Consider the following 18,040-nt stretch of genomic DNA (forward strand, 5'->3'; position numbering starts at 1 on the left):
TAGGGTGATTTCTTCGAGTTCACCAAGAGCCTAATGTGTCTCTATGGGACCACTAGATAGCGTGCGTTCAAGAGCACAATAGTAAGAGATACTTTATTATAGGACTCCGATGGAATGTTAACAGACACATAGTGGGTCTAATAGTGGATCCATTACTGGGTAATAATTTATACTCATTCTTTTACATGTTTAATATTTTACAGGTAAAGGTAAAGGTAAAGGTAAAGGCAAAGGCAAGCTGGTGAATGACAAGAAGTTCCAGCTTTCTTCCGCACTTACCAGTAATTTATATTTAGAAACTTTTTAGAAACTCATGTTTATTTCAAGTATTTTCTTTAATTACATTTTGGGCCCAAAGTAGTATTTCAATTAGCTATTTGGATTATTTAATTAATTGCTTCATTTTATATATATATTTTACTATTATTTTAACTAAATATTTAAAATGTTTAATTAAATTTTAGTATTTTCTTGTTTTGAAAATAAAAAATATATATATATTTAAATGGTAATGACTCCAATTTAGTAGGAGAGTAGGGTCGTTACATATCTCAATAGAAGTACATTTAAGGATTCATTCAAACATACTTTAGAAATCCCTTTTACTTTAAAAATATTTACAGAGAATAACCACTCACTATCACAATTAGGTTGCTTCTTCGTCTAGCCCTTAGCCCCGAGTTTTCTTGCTCTTTCTTGCAATTTTTATTGGATTCAAGTTGGCTTTAAATATCTAAAGACCTCAAAATTCTTCTAATTTTTCTCTTATAGAAGCTTACGATCAAACAATCTTCAAGATGGCTGAAATTCCTCTATTTATAGCTTTTTTTCGGTGGAGTTTTCCCGTGCCAGAATGATTACAACTATCAATGACGAGAAGAGGTTCATTACTAAAATGTTATGTGTCTCTGTCATATCCTTGCCTTGGATTCAGATTGGACGGCAAGGTCAAATCATTCATCAACTTTCTTACATGGACAATGATGTCATTACTTTCTAGTGAAGTAGGCTTATATAGCAGTAAGGATTCTTTGTATAGTCTCTTTATCGCATAGTACTTCTTATCGCTTTAACCATCTTCGTTTCTTGTAGTCTTATCACGTAAGGTAGTTCACAATTTGGATCTCACATTCACTCAGACAATAGAAGCAGATTTATTTATTCTTACTAAGATAATGTCTTTATGGGGAAAGGCTATGCAATTGATGGAATGTTTAAGCTTAATCTTGAAATGAATAAACTTTACTTTTATGTTTATAGGTTGTTTTCTGTTAATACTTGGCATGCTAGACTTTGACATGTTAACAAACGAATAATTAGCAACATGAGTAGGTTGAATATGATTTCTAAGTTATCGATGAATGATTTGATAGATGTGAACATTTTAGCGAAGCTAAAATGACTTAGACTTCACATAAATCTGTAATTAGGAAATCTTAGCCTCTAAACTTAATACATTCGAACTGGTGTGAACTTGATGCACTACTACAAATTTGACATTCTTTGATGTGCAAAGTACGTCAAAAAAATATCTATGTTTATGGTTTTTGTCCATCAAGTTGGCAGACATCAAGAAAGTCTGACCATCAAGAAAACTAGTTTTTTTTATCGTCAAAACATGTCATCAAAAACTCTTTCTTGATGGTACTCACTCAAAAGCTCATCAAGAAAAATCATTTTCTTGATGTTTTTTTTTTCTACTTTACTTTTTCTTTTTCTTTTCTCACACCCATCTTAGCTCTAGGATCATGATCTTGATTCCCTTCTCAATGGTTCTTGTATTAAGAATTGTAAGGTTGAAATCCAAATTTATAAACAGCTTCTATAAATTTTTAATGCGGGTGGAGATTTAAACATGGGATCTCTTGTCCACACGTACATATATGTGCCAGTTGAGTTAAGCTCACGTTAGCCAGCTTCTACAGCTTCTACAAATTGTAAATTCCTAAATTACAAACTTTCAATTCAACTCAATAAAGTTGAACACAACAACTAATTTAATTTTGATAAGGTCAATTATTTCAATCTAAATATAATTACAACGTTAACTTTTTAAAAGTAATATTGTATTATTGATGAATAGAAAGTAATAATTACAAAAAAAAAAAATAGTAAAGATTTAACAATATTATTGATGAATATCGTGTTTTTTGAGCCTGTTAATGAGGGTTCAAATTTGGTACTTCGTGAGAAATAGATTTTTCTTGATGTATCTTGATGGACATTGCCCATGAACTTATTCTACGTCTAAAATTATAAATTTTTTCTTGATAGGCAATGCCCATCAAGATATCAGTTTTCTTGATAGACCTTGCCCATCATTTTTTTTTTTTTTTTTTTTGTCTTTGTCCATCAAGAAAAATTCTAAACTTATCAAGAAATCTAAAACAAATATATTAATTTTTTTTGTGTTAGTCATTGCAAATCAAGAAAATTCATCTTTTGATGGGCCTCGTCCATCAAGAAAAACTAACTAACTTGATGGGTATTGTCAGTCAACTAATATATTATCTTTCATATTTATTGTCCATGGAGATATAGTTTTCTTGACATTTGTGGACCATCTACAAACTAAGAGAACTTTTCCCCATCGATAAAATCAAGAATCCACATTTTTTTTTTACGTTTTTTCGTATTTCAACAAAATAAGGAGACTTTTTTTTACGTACCTAACCGTCAAGATAAACATTGTATCAAGAAATTTTTTTTTTTTTATGGTCCTTTGCCATAAACATCAAGAAATTAAAATTTTTGTGCGTCAAGAAAGACCAAATTTGTAGTTGTGATGGTGTCTTGACTAGGAACAGTAAAAGATATTTTATAACTTTTATTGATAACTGTTCTTATTACCCTTTTATTTATTTGTTGCAAAATATAAGGGACAGTTGTAAATATAGAAAATTAGAATCAAAGTATTATCATGTATAACAACATTTTTGAAAAATTGCAAATATAGAAAAATTATTTAGAATCTATCAATGATAGAAGTTTATCACTGAGAGACCAATATATATTGCAATTATCGGTATATAACTAATAGACCATATGAATCTTTTGATGATAGAAGTCTATCGATAATAGACTTGTTATATTTGCAGTTTTTCACAGAAGTTGCTATGCATTTGATTATTATCCATAAAATTATTGTCCTTTATAATTACTCAAAATAAAAAGCGATGCTTTTGACGTGTTTAAATTTTTTGTAATTGGAATAGAAAATTAGTTTAATCAAAAAATTAAGAAACTTTATAGTGATATGAAAACTGGATATGATTCGATTATCTTTAATGACTTCTATAACACACATGTAATTATTTATCACAACATAGAACCTTATTCTCCTAAAATGAACGGTAAAGCTAAAAGGAAAAATAAAACTTTATATGAATTAGTATATGCTATTTTACTTTATGCAGAAGATGCACCATTTTGGTGGGGTGAAATTATTCAAAGTGTGTGTTGTGCTACTAGTAGAATTCTAAAGTCTAAAGAGTAACTTCATTCTAGAGGATCAGTTGAAGCTTAAGGAACAAGATATAATCTCGAGGATAAAATGGAAAATTAACCAAACTAAGATTACAAACAACCTGGGTAAAGGATTGACTTACTAATTATGGTTATTTTAGATGGACACAAATAAATCTACCGTGAAGAGATTACAGTTTGTTATATTATTTGACAAATATGAAATTAGTTTTATTTTTATTTTTAAAAAAAACATCTTCCTTTATCTTTAGGATCATTTATAAATAAGGAGTTAAAATATCTTCCTTAAATATCTCATTTAAAAAAGATAAAAGATCTTCCTCATATTTAGGAATATTTTATGGTAAAGAAGTTCTTTGTTGGCTCTTTAAAAAGTAGAAGTTGAGAATGTAAAATTTATTCTTCACAAGTGCTATTCAAAGTTTATATTTTTGGTGAAGAATTTATACAAAGGTAAACCGGTTACCTTCTACATTATGATAGATTATTGAAGATCTTCAAGAGATTTGACAGAGTATCAATTGATAAGAAATATTAATGAAGGCTGAGATAATTGTACTAGGGTCAATAAATTTAGGTGGAGCCTGAATTCTTCTTCGAGGAGATTCAAGTTTATCGTTAGGGGAAGCCTGAGTTTATACGGTTAAGTTATGGTGATAACTTGTTAATGTAACTTTAGGGTTAATTATGTGGATTCAATCAATAATCCATTGCATGTACTTGAAGGACCAACCACAAGGAGCAAGGCAAAGAAGATACAAGAGGCTTTCACACTGCATGTTCAAAAGCTGACAAATGTACAACGAGAGGCTGAGAATTTTGAACCCAATTTTTTGCATAATGTTAGTTCAGCAAGTCAAGAAGAGAATGGAGTCAATATGGCACGGGAAAATTTATGTAGTTGTGAAGATGGCACAGGGACAAAAAAAGTGTGTAGAATTTGTGAAGAGGAGGTTGTCCAACTTGCATCTCTTGGAATTTCGTGATGTCAAAGGTTGTCAAACGTTGTCATTATGAGGAGCGGATTACACAGCACATATTTAAGACAATTTAAAGCAATTATATCTTTTAGTTTTTGAGAAATGGTTGCTCGTTTGATGTGCAAACAAGTTTTAAGTTCCTAGGTCTTATTTTCTACAATTTGCAATTAAGTATATTTGAATGACTTTTGAGTTCCTTGGTCATTCCACGATCATTTGGCCTTTAAAATGACTTGTAATGCTCATAAGAAGAGGATGAATACTAAAAGTTTTTGCTTATTCAACCCCAGCTGGTGTTGTCTTTTCTTTCAAATCTTGTCTTAGGTTTGATGTTCAATCGATTCATTGGATTAGTTTTGATCAATCTAATTCTGGAGTGAGTCGTCTTAGGATCTAGAAGTGACCATCATAGATTCTAAGTTTGATCTAAGAGTAATTCATCTTCTAACTAAACTCTTGGTTGGAATCATTCGGTAAGTTAGTCTCGTTTGTATCCGTTTACAAGGACCCTAAAAAGACCTCTAGCTTTGTAAACTTAAATTATATTGTCAATAATATATCTTATCTGAGCAAAGAAGTTTCCTAGATTTAGGTTGTATTTGTTGAACTAGGTTACCAAAGTGCACTGTGTTATTTGTTTTCTGTGTACTCTAGTTATTCTTGTAGTTAAATACTTGTGATATAGCTAAAGGGCATTTAACCTTCTTATTTTTCACATTTACAGGCTATAGTGGACAATCTAATTAGTTAACAAATGTTGATTAACTCGATTAAAAGAGTTTAGTCAGTTAATCTCGAATCGTTGAAGAACATGATATATAAGTCCATTAGGTTCCTCCATGAGCTGGTTATGAATTTAATCTTAAAACATAGTTCAAGCAAAATTCAAATTGTTCGAATTAGTTGAAAAAGATAAGTTGTTAATAAGTGTTCAAAAATTTCATATTTTCATATGAGATTTTCAAATTAAGTGTTCAAAATTTTCACTATTTTCCAATTTTTCCAACATGCTTAATCTTTTAATTCATGAAATCTAATGTGTTTTAGTTCGATCCACTTCTGGTAGCATGTTAATTTAACATTCATGGAGTTGTTAACTCCATTTTTTTGTTTGGCTCAAGAAAATTGTGGGTTTTACTATAAAAAAAATCATAATGTTATTTCTTATTAACGTTACCGCCCAAACATATATTTTAGTCCTTTATGGGCTGTTTGCTTTTTGAGTATGTAGATAACCTAAATATTTTGATCTCCAGAACTATAAATGTCTGAAGTTACATATATCTAACATCTTTAGATAGCTATGTTTGTTTTGTATGAATATTTTTAACACATCTAAAAATATTTAGTTGACTTTATTTTGTAGGATTTTTACTCGAGAATATCTTAAATTTACATAATGTTTTCAAGAATGTCCTTACAAAACTATCCAAGACTATATAATTAATTTAATATAAATTGAACTTAGGTAACATGTTTGTCTTTATTAATTTGATTTTTAAAATTAATTTAGATGTATTTTTTCTTTATTATCTTCTCTGCAAAATAATATATTTAGTTTAGGGATTTTTTTCAAAAATATAACACAGTGGCAAATTATTTGCACGGTAAAGAAAAAATTCGAAAATGGAAAAAACTCACAAGCCCATAATAGAAAATATATACCAACAATGCCCCTTGATTGAATGGCACCTAGTGCGCATAATATATTTGGTAAACAATCGTTTAGCTTTTGCTATTCTTTGTTACATGTGTCACGTCCCGCCCAAAGGTCGCTTCTCATAACCAAGTGGAGGTGTACCGCCTAGACCCTTACTTTTCTTCATGGGCAGATCTATTAAGGGGCCAGGGGGCACGTGCCCCCCTTACATTCCCAATTTTTGTGTTTTAATATTAATTTTGAAGTATTAAATTACAATATATGTTAAATAATGTTTTATTTTTACTATATTCTACATTTGGTAGGTTGTGCCCCCTTTAAAATTCCAGGGTCTTGGGTTCAAATCTGATCTATTACAATTTTTCTTTTGTTAATAGTGTTCCCCTACATATGATTTCTTGATACGCCATTGCTTTCCTTCCTCGGGAGGTAACGTGCTAAACGTCTAGTAGGTGGAACAACTTATCACTTCTTGCACAACTTAAACACCTTACTTTTCTTTCCACAAGGAAGCGAAAAACAACAACTTAAAATTTATATAAATGTATCCTTTCTCTTTTACTTTATCCATTGACGCGATAGACAAAGATAATACAACAGAATGAGTACAAAACTTCTCTTTATTAACTTATCACTTTTATATAAACGAAGATTAGACTTCTCCTTGCAACGAGACCTATCATAAAGTTAGGACCTCATCGTATATCACAGCTTTTTCGACTATGGCGCCTGACTTGCTCACCTCATCATGTAGCAATGCACCTTAGGTTTTTCTCGCCACCTAATGTTGCTCCTTAAGACTGGGTACCTCGAAGTGTGAAGGCTCCACATCTTCCATTACCTAAGACGTCCAACAACACATCCCAAAGAAAGCGCTTAGAGCTTCCTTACCTTGATTTAGTCATTTAGCTCTCTCACCTTCTTGGAAGAATCTTACCAACCGCGGTGTTGTGGTCACACCCAAATCTGCAATATGACCAAAATGCTAAACTAGAGTAGAAAATGATGCAATTAGTTTAAACTTTGAAATTTTCTTATCGCGAATCTTATTCTCAACTCCTTTTAAACTAACAACAAAACTCAAAACGCAACAGCAGTCAACCTAAACACCAAGTATAATAAATACATACCAAAATGTATTAATTAACAGGAATTTGATATATAATTACAACACTTTGACCAAATAACTAATGTTTAACTATTTCCAAAGTGTCTGGAGTTATCTCGCCGCAAAACCTTCAACCATCTTCTCTACTTGGCCTAAACACTTGATCGTGGAAGATGGGAATTTAAAAACGTAAGTTTAAATAACTTTGTGAGGTTTTATGAAATTATTTTCACAATGTCCTTTGATAATCTTTTTCGTCAAGTCATAAATACCAACACAAATCAGTTTATCAATTAACATTTTATTTTGCAAAAAATGTCAACACATGTAATCATTTTCACAATAGAATTAAATCATCTCGCAAATCATATCAATATACATTTCACACAAACACCAATTCGCATAACATAAACCATCTCAAACAAACATAGATTAGTTAATTATTCTTTGCACCAAGGATATCTCACTATGTTCGGTTTCATTACCTCGCGTTCATACTATTGTATCAACAACATCCGAGAACATACAAATTCCTCCTTATTGCTCAAGCCGCTAAATTTTATACGCTTCTTTCAACGTATAAGCTAGCTACTTATTGGCATGTAGCCAATACACCCTATGGTGTCCTTGGCTTTTTATGTGCACATAAAGTTAACATCACCTCAAAAAAACAGCTAATGGTTTGAAAACCATTTTATAGTATCGAAATCATAATCATCAAATCAAGCTTTCACATTATAAATCATGCTTGAAAACATATAAACTTTTCATAGAAATCTTTTTTAAACACTTCTCATTTAGATTCTTCTTTCAAATCAGTAAAGAGATATCATAATAAAGTTTTTAACGTAATTTCATTCTTGAGAAAATACTCACAAAACTTTGAAAGAAAAGCACTCACAACACATTATCAAAAATCCTCCTCTTCCTTTTCTTCTCACAAAACAAATATCATACTTAACACTTTGTTTTTCTTCTTCTCGCTCAAGCAAAAAAACAGCATTTTAGCTCCTTTTTTCTTATAAAATCTTTTGTGCTTATTTAATGACTAAGTCCTCTATTTATAAAGCCCTTAAACTATCTTAGTCATCCTTAAAATCTTTTATGTTCGCCAACTCCTACTTAAAACTTTACACGTCTAAATTTAATATTCAACCTAATCATACTTAACTCCTTAATCTTACATGTTAACCCCTTTCAAACCAGATTTGACATTTTCTTTGTCAAACCTTACTTCTCGCCTGACCTCATATCACGAAAACTTTAACCACTTAACACTTCTCACAAATAACTTTATCATGTGGTTATATTTACTATAAGAAACCTTCCTCATGAACTAACCAACGTTTACTCGCATCGAATTCTTATCATGAACTAAACTCCAAGGCTTCCTCCTAGACTTCTTCTTCGCGAAACACTTGATTCTTATCGAGAAGACTACCCAAACGCCTTATCTAACACTTAGTCAAAACTTCACTTCTTAACTTACGCTAAAACTTTTTCTCTTCTTATCGCATAACTTCTTTCGCGAACTACCCACTTAATCGCAAAAGTTTATATTTGACATAAAAGATTTTATCATTTAATCCTTTATGCGGATTTATTCAAACGTCAACTTCTTAATACTTAGCCAAATTTTACTTCCTATACTCAAGTTAAAAATGGGTCTTACAATTGTGCTTGCCTTCCCTCAGAATTGAATCTTCCGTGCATTAAGGAGTGTTACACTTTCCAACTGGCTCCTTGGATGCAGGATAAGATGACACAGCTATTTTGCCACATAATACCACAAAACGACTCTGCTTTTTCTCCTTAACTTGGTTGCGCAGCCTCAGGACTAATTTTCGCATGGCCTCAATGCCTAACAACCTAGGGAGGGAAAAACTTAAAATGTAAGTCAAGGAATTAGTGAGTGAAAGTTTTAGAAATAACTTTTTTTTGGGAAAAACAAAGAAGTCACATAAAGCATTTTCTAGTTTACAAACACAAGCTTTCAACGCTTCTTTTTGCACATCACAAAAGTCATACATTAGCTTCCTTATTCCTTTCGTCTTAGTTCATGAATCCTCCTTTGCCAAGACTACTAAGATTTACTCTCGCCAACACCTTGCATTCAAGCTACATGTTCACTCCATCCACAGCATCAGGGGATTTTCTGGATTCATTTCCATTTACGCCAGACATCCACACGATGCCAACATATATTATGTGCACACCACATAATAATAGCACAACAATCAGGAATATGGTCAATGGTTTGCTTACATACGAGCATCACTGTCATCACATAGAAATCATTTGATTTTCTCTTCCAATTAAAACAACAATGGTATCAATAAAACCATAACATATAAGAATACATTTGACAGAATATGCATAGCTAGCTACGGATCTAGAAGGAATGCTTTCAAACATAACTTTCATATATGAAATCATTCGCTATAATCACAGGATTAAAACATTCATTCAGTGAGAAAAAACCCACACAAAACATCTTTTAAACATTGAAAATCATTTACACAAAAGTCACTCACACAACTCTTGGTCTCAGCTTCGCCTCTTCTACTTTAAGGTTTCTCTTTTTTCTTAAAGGCCTCTACGACCAACCTCTCAATACTCGGAGCTTCTTCTGGCCATCTTTTTCAAGAATTTTAACACTGGTTCGAACTCCTTCTTCATAAATTCTCTGGCCTATTTATAGCAACCTTCTACCTCCTAGGTCATTTCCATGCTCTACACGTGTCGTCTTACCAATTCGTTGTACCATGGGACTAACTTGCAATTGACACATAGGCTAACATGTAAGTGGCGATTGAACACTCTCTTGAGACGCCAACCTTATCTTCTTGAAAAGTCAAATTCTTTAATTTACCTGACTCTCATTATCTTCTCAGAAAGCCGCAAACACTATTTTCTTCAGATGGTCGTCTAGTCTTGTCAATCGAACACCCTCTTTTCGTCAAGCTTCCTCAAACATAACTGCTTCTTCTCGCAATGCCCATCTTTAACGCAATTTATTCGAAAACATCCTTCGTCGTATAACGCCTATTCTAGGCTTAACCATCCTCATTACTTCCTCGTGATAGAACAATCTACATTTGTCTTTCCTCTCTTCACATTCATTTTCTCTCAAAATATTATGCACATTTACTTTTCCAAGATAGTTCTCGCAATGGCTCTTTTTTTCTGATCATAACCACACAACACGATTATTTAGATTTGGCTACCTAAATCTAAACAATTATTTTTTCAAGATTCTTTGACGGTACACGATCCTTTAGGTTTGGCTATTCTTTGATACACGATCGTTTAGATTTTATCATTTAAATTTGGATAGTCAAATCTTAACAATTTTTTTCAAAAATTTTTGTACACGATCATTTAGATTTTATCGTTTAAATTTGGATAGTCAAATCTAAATGATTTTTTCCAAAATTCTTTGGTACACGATCATTTCGATTTGGCTATTATTTGGTACATTGTTGTTTAGATTTGATCGTTTAGATTTGGTTATTTAAATTTGGGTAACCAAATCTAAACTATTTTTTTCAAAATCTTTGGTACACGATCGTTTAGATTTGGTACACGATCATTTAGATTTGGTACACGATCATTTAGATTTGGTACAAAATCATTTAGATTTGGTACACGATCTTTTAGGTTTGGTCTTTTAAATTTTGGTAGCCAAATCTAAACTATTTTTTTCATAATTCTTTGGTACAAGATCATTTAGATTTGGTTATTCACTAATACACAATTGTTTAGATTTGATCATTTAAATTTAGGTAGCCAAATCTAAATAGTTTTTTTCAAGATTTTTTAGTACGTGATAAGATTCTTTGTATATGATTATTTAGAATTTGTTATTTTTGGTACACGATTATTTAAATATGTCAACGATTCTTTTTCATGATATTTTATATTTGGCACGTGATCTTAAACAACCAAATAATAGTTTGAAAAAAAATAGATTTTTTACATTTGATACACAATCTTAAACCAAATAACAGTTTGAAAAAAAATACAGAAGAATAAGAGAAAAAGACGATGGAAAAGAAAAGAAGAAAGGAGACAAAAAGAAAGGACAAATTTGAAATATTTAAAAACAATAGTCGACTTAATGTGTTTTTTTTATTTTGCTACACATCAATAAATATTTTCATGCTTTGTTATATTTATGAAAATTAACCTCTAGTTTAAATTTTTTTATATAAAATAAATATTGATTTGAATTTAACTTTGGATGTCTTTTTTTTATAAAAATAAAAACAACTAAATTATATCAAAATAAATTAAGTTCAAAATGAAAATAAAGAAGAGTGATATTTATATATATATGGATAAAATGGAATAAAAAGTAAAAAGAGGATGTCCTCAATGTCAAAATCCAAAAGATCAATAGTTTCCAAGGGCATTCAAAATTCTCATCACGTGTGAATGGAATAATCTTGATGTTCAAATGTATACAAATCTTGGTCTCAACAAAACAAATGACCTTTTATGATTCAATATTTCTTCCATTTAGTCCAATATCAATTTGGTTGTTTAGTTTTAACATTATTTTTCAATTATATGGTATTTTCATTAGTAAATGTTATTGTAGTAGTATTGTTTCAAATCTCTTTCTCTACTCTTACCTCTCTTTTTACGACATTTATACAGGCTAATATACTCTGGATTCCAAACACAAATTATTGTGATTTACAACGTACATGGTAATTATAATTGATGACAGTTTTAGGAATAATAATTAAGCATATAGCAACATTTTAAAAAAAATTATAAATATAGCAAATTCTATTAGTCATAGACTTCTATTGCTGGTAGACTCTTATAGTCTATCAGTGATGGTCTAATATTTGCAACATGGTTTATCAGTAATAAATTTCTATATTAGTTGATAGACATTGATAGATTTTGCTATATTTGTAAATTGTTTAAAATGTTTGTATATACTTAATTTTTTGAACTTAATTGCTATATTTGCAACTATCTCAATAATTAACTTAACAGTCCTAACATTCCTAAGAATTAAGGATCTATTTGGTAGACAACTCATATTATATATTATGTTTTCAAATTTCTTGAGTTCAACGAATATATATTTGATAGGCAGTCTAAATTTTGTTTTAAAAAACTCTTTTAAACGTGTGATTATTTAATTTTAAAAACAACATTTTTTTTACATTTTACGTAAGATTGTGAATTGGAAACTTTAGTATGCGCAATTATATTAGAAAAAAGAAATATAGTATTAAATGTAATAAACTTAATTACTTTCTGTAATATTATGGATGTGTTTGGTTGAAATTTTGAAGTGTTTAATTTTGCAAAAAAAATATTTTGAAAAAGTTGTATTGTTTGGCAAATTCAAATGATTCATTTTTAGAAATTGATTTATAAAATAGTTCGTTTTAGAAAAATCATTCAAACCCATTTTGTTACAAAATGAAGGTTAGGTGATAGACCGAGAATTTGCGAATATTTTCACTTACATTAAAGTTACGAAAATGCCCTCCATGTATGTAATAAGATGTAATGTTTATTACATGTATTTAATACGAAAATTGTCTAAAAAAATTTAATACGAACAAAATAGTGATTAATTTCAACTTTATTAATTTTCAAATTTTAAAACAATAATTAATTTCAAGATATGGTGCAATTAATTTCAAAATATATTTTGTTCTCAATCAAAAGAGTTATTTATAGTAATTTGACTTTAAGTATAAACATTTATAATAAAGATCTAACCAAACATGCACGTGTTTAAACTTTAAACTCAATTTCAAGGTTGTATTTAAAAGGAATAATGTATTCTTGAAAAAACATTTTTTCTCGTAGATAATCCAAAAAAAAATTGCATTAGATGACAAAAGAAGAAAAAGAAAAAACAGCTCATAACATTTTTTTTTTTCATATTGCAAATTTGGCAAATATAACGGTAATCAGACAATAATCTGATGATAATCTGACAGTAATCTGCTTTTAAATTTGTTATTTTTTTAATTTTGAAAATGAAAGTGACATGAGTTCTATTATTATAAAAAAAAAAAAATCTATTTTTGCAAACTCCCCTAATCCAAACCGACCCTAAAATACGTATCCTTTGGGAAAAAATAGTATTATATAATTTGACAAAATATAACATGAAATACAACTCTATTTCTTTTTATAACCAAATGATTAAAAAAAAAAAAAAAGTAGATGGGGGATATAGTTGTATATATAAAATGCATAGGGTTGTATATATAGTGAGTTTGGTTGTGGAATTTCCAACTTGAAAAAAGGGATGTGGAGAGAAGCTAAGGGAGATAGGTTGCTTGATGAAATGGAAAGCAAAAGGATCAAATTTGTTTCTTGCTTTGAGGGTTTTTGCCTCCACAAGGTAAGCATATTACAACACACAAACTCTAAACTCCTTTTCTTTATTTTTCTCACATTTTTTATCAATTTATTATTATTATTATTATTATTATTCTTTCTTCCTCATCATCTTGTTTTTGTTTCTTTGTTAAATAAATATTGTTGTTAGTATAAATTTCACCATCTCTTTTCTTTTTGATTCATCATCATGAGTGGTGGGTTTGATGTAGAAACTTCACCAACTAAAAATCCCATTTTCAGGACATAAATCAAAATCAGAACACGACCAAAATGCTGATTTTACTTTCTTTTTTCTTTCTTCTTTTTACCTATTCATAATCTAACATAAGATAAGGTGATCATTTATTATTTTGGATTATGAAATTAGAGTTTCAAATATTTTCCATTAGAAAGAAAGGAAGAAACTCACTTTCTCCTTTGGAAGATGCTTTTTTCTTTTTCCTTTTTTCTTTAAACAAAAACAGAGGTAATGGAGAGGAAATTTCGTATTAACTTCCAAGAAGGGGAGGCTACGTTTTCATCACTTTCTGTGGCCCAAAACGATGTCGTAAAGCTATTAAATACTCCACACAATTATTACATCACGCAACCAATCACGTTTTTGCTCCCAAAAAAAATATTAGCCCTAATAAAAGTATTGTTTTTTTAAAATATTAATTGCTGAACTTTGTTATTATGGAAGAAAAAAATAAATAAGACTTTCATATTCTTTGTTTATTATTTCTCAAACAATAGATAAATAAATAAAGAAAAGTAAAAGGACATAAAATAATAGATAATCAACACATCTATACTTAGTTTACTAGCTATATCCAAGGGACAAACATAACCCTTTTATTCCAAAAATTAGTTTATGATCCAAGTCTCACATTGACCCTAAATAACTTCGATCTTTTTAAGGTATCATCCCTTACTCTCACCAAGTCTCACATTGACCCTAAATCTTGATTTGCTAATTAGTCAGTGCGACTTTCATACTTTGTCGTTCAAAACGTCAAATAATAAGCTTTAGGATATAACAAGAGTTAGTTGCTTTCTTAAAAATTCTTGTTATTTCTTATTGGTTGTTACAATGACTCCTTCCTCGCTACCTATAAGCCCACTGGGTATTTATATTGATCATTCTTAGCAACCACCTCAGTCTTCATGGGATATTTCAAAAGGGTACAAGTTATACGACGTTGAAAAGAAAACCTTCTTTATATCCAAAGATGTCATTTTTCACGAACACGTATTTTCTTTTCAAACACATTACTCCAAAAGATTCTCTTGTTGATCCATTCCCTGAGCTTATTACCCATGTTGTATTTGAATTCACTGTAGAACCTTAAGTGGAAACCGAAAGTAGCCATCCTATTGAAGGAGACATTAACTCCCCCATCTAACAGCAAAGTAATGATACCCACCAACAATGTGACAATACCTCACTTGAAACCCAACAAGCAGCACAAAACTATTTACTCATTATTCCCCCAACCAATGCACAACCAACTTCTCCAAATATGAAAAGGTCTACTTGACCAACCAAAGTCCCATATTACCTACGTAAATATCACTGCTACCTACATAAATATCCCATCTTACAAACTTCACTTACTTGAAGACAATGATAAAATAACCTTTCTAAAAAAGAAAAAAACCCACAGGCCCAAAATGAAAATTACCAAAAATGTTTTAATCAACACACGATTAATCGACCACATGCGCACTAGTAAGCTTCTTCTGAAAGATTGTGTATTACAATCATGATACACCATCGTATAGTTCTTTTTTAATGATGGGGCAAAAGGCTTCAAATTTAACGATCGTGTTGATGACAAATGATTATGTTAATCATGAAAATATGATTATGTTGATTATGGTAAGCGATTTGTTAAATGATTATGTTGACTATGGTAAGTGATCATTTAGATCATATCAACATGATTGTATAGTTCTTTTTAAACGATAGGAAAATAACTTCAAATTTAAACGATCGTGTTGATCATGGTAAACGATTGTTTAGATCATGTCAAAATGATATTTAGACAATCTTGATATTCTCGAATATGACAAAGATGAAGTAATTTCAAAAAATCTTACTGGAAATAGTAAAAATGAAATGGAAGAATAAATCGTTTAAAAATATAAGAAAAAATCTAAAAGAAGAGGAAGAAATCTAGAAGAGAAAAAGAATAAGAAGGAGTGACAAACCATGTCTAATACCAAGAACAAATATGAAATGTATGATAGTTTTGAATACCAAAACTTACAAATTTAAGCATTTAAATATTTAACACTTTAATTCCAACCATTGGCCAAATAATGAGACGTGATTGCATCAATGTTTTTTATTTTGTTAAAAATTAATTTTAAAAGTATAAAACCTCAAATTGGAAAAAAAAAATCAATTCCAAAACCCAGAATCACAAAATTAGGAGAAGGAAATTATGTAAATAATATTTATACAAAAAATGAAAATCCCAGGGTGATTAGCAACTTTTATTACACACTTCATCTTTGTTGTGATTAGTCATGTTCCACGATTTAAAAATTTTTATTTTTTGTTGTTGCTTTAAATCTAAGATTCTAGGAACATAATATTTTTAAAAACTATATTTTTTTAATTACGTTGTTTTAAAATTGGCATTAAATTTTGGTTTCTTGTTTTCATTTTTCTCAAAAATTATACTTTATCTCATATGAATGTGTATTATCAATATCTTGAGATTTGAATTATAGTCATAATAGTCATAATAACAATTTTTTTAAAAAAAAAAAGGCCACATCCTAATATGAGAAAAATCATATATAGAAATTATTTAAATGACAAAATGATTGAAATATATATTTTTCAAATATAGCAAATGGACCAAACTTTCATATATATGTCATTAATGGGCTGTATTTAGTTAGTAATAACATTTAATCTGAAATCAATAATGTATCATTTGGTAAAAAAATTAAATCATAACAGTTTAAATTTAAACTTAATACGTTTTTTTAAGTAATGAAAGAATTTATGATCAATCACATAAAAGAGTATTTGTTTCATAATTAAGTTAAGGAATAAAATATTGCGTTTAAACGTTATGATGTCGTATAAAAATATTAAGTTACTTTAAATAAAAAAGAAAAATTATTAAAAACATCAAATGTGATCGAATATTTACAACATAAAATAAAATTTCAAATTCTATCAGTAATAGATATTAATAGATACCGATATGCATCAGTAAGAGAAGTTTTTTAGTTTCTATTATTGATATAATTCAATTTTTTGTCATAGTTGGTAGATATTTTTGTTTATTTTACTATATTTGAAAATGAAAAGCTTTATAAACTTTATTAAAGTATAAACATATGAATATAACTAACCCATAATATATCGTGCGAACATGAGTTTAGTGCAATTAGCATGGGTATGTACTAATTATCGACATATGTTTGATTTAAATCATCTCCACATTTGTAATTTTAAAAAAAAATCTATTAAGCTCACTTTGTTTAAGTGGAGTGAGCAAGGGTAAATATTGATTTATATGAGTAAAGTTTTTGGAGTTGTCTCATCTAAACCTCAAATATATCATATTAGGTCTTTATTAAATATATAAGTGGTTTTACGTGACTCAATGTTTATCCATTCTTCTTTACTTATTAGAAAAAAGTACATATGATTTCTTTTCTATTTGGTAGGTTTTTTTTAGAGACTACTATTTTTATTTATATGATTTAAGATTGATTATTTTAATTCTTCTTTTAAAAGGTTAGGGTTTCATGTTAACATTTCTCCTTTGTTTTTTTTTTTAACATATTCCAAACTCTAAACTGTCATGGGTTGATTCAGTGATAAAGAAAAAAGACATAGTCTCAATAACTAACTAAGAGATCATGGAGTTCATCCATGGTGGTCACCTACCTAGAATTAATTTGATAATTAGTTGAGATGCACAATACACTCATGAATTTAAAGAATCTACATACATATATACACATATATATAAATGGAAAGTTTGCAAAAATAGCAAAAAAATTTATGATAATAGAGTTCATGTCATTTATATTTCCAAAATTGCAAAAATAATAAATTTAAAAGTTGACTACCGTCATATTATTATTTGATAACCGTCATATTTACCAAATTTGCAATATGCAAAAAAAAAATATGTTATGAGTTATTTTTTTCTAAATTTTTTTTGTTAGCAATTTGGTTATGACTTACACATTTGTGATGAGATTAAGTTTGTTTGTCCTTTTTTGTGAAAGTTTTTTTCAAAAATGGATCAATATGATTCATTATTTTTTTTTTTGTTTATTTTGCTAATTTATTTTTCTTTTAATTCCTAAATTGGGTTCCAATTCTCTTAGCATCAAATTTCATAAAAACAACGCTTAAATAAATTTGAAAATATTCCCAAATCTAAATATTATACATTGTTT

The 18,040-nt window shown here is 29.3% G+C and overlaps 1 protein-coding gene across 2 annotated transcripts in view; it reads left to right on the forward strand.

Moving 5' to 3' along the window:
- The first annotated feature begins 13,482 nt into the window (after positions 1–13,482).
- Positions 13,483–18,040, forward strand: part of LOC101211703 (calcium-transporting ATPase 8, plasma membrane-type) — a 34,074-nt gene continuing 29,516 nt past the window's right edge. For both annotated transcript variants that reach the window (XM_004150339.3, XM_011650665.2), the window contains exon 1: positions 13,483–13,622. The gene's annotated coding sequence lies outside the window, so the exon portion shown is untranslated. The remainder of the gene's footprint in view (positions 13,623–18,040) is intronic.

The sequence above is a fragment of the Cucumis sativus genome, chromosome 2 (assembly GCF_000004075.3).
Source record: "Cucumis sativus cultivar 9930 chromosome 2, Cucumber_9930_V3, whole genome shotgun sequence".
Lineage (NCBI taxonomy): Eukaryota > Viridiplantae > Streptophyta > Magnoliopsida > Cucurbitales > Cucurbitaceae > Cucumis > Cucumis sativus.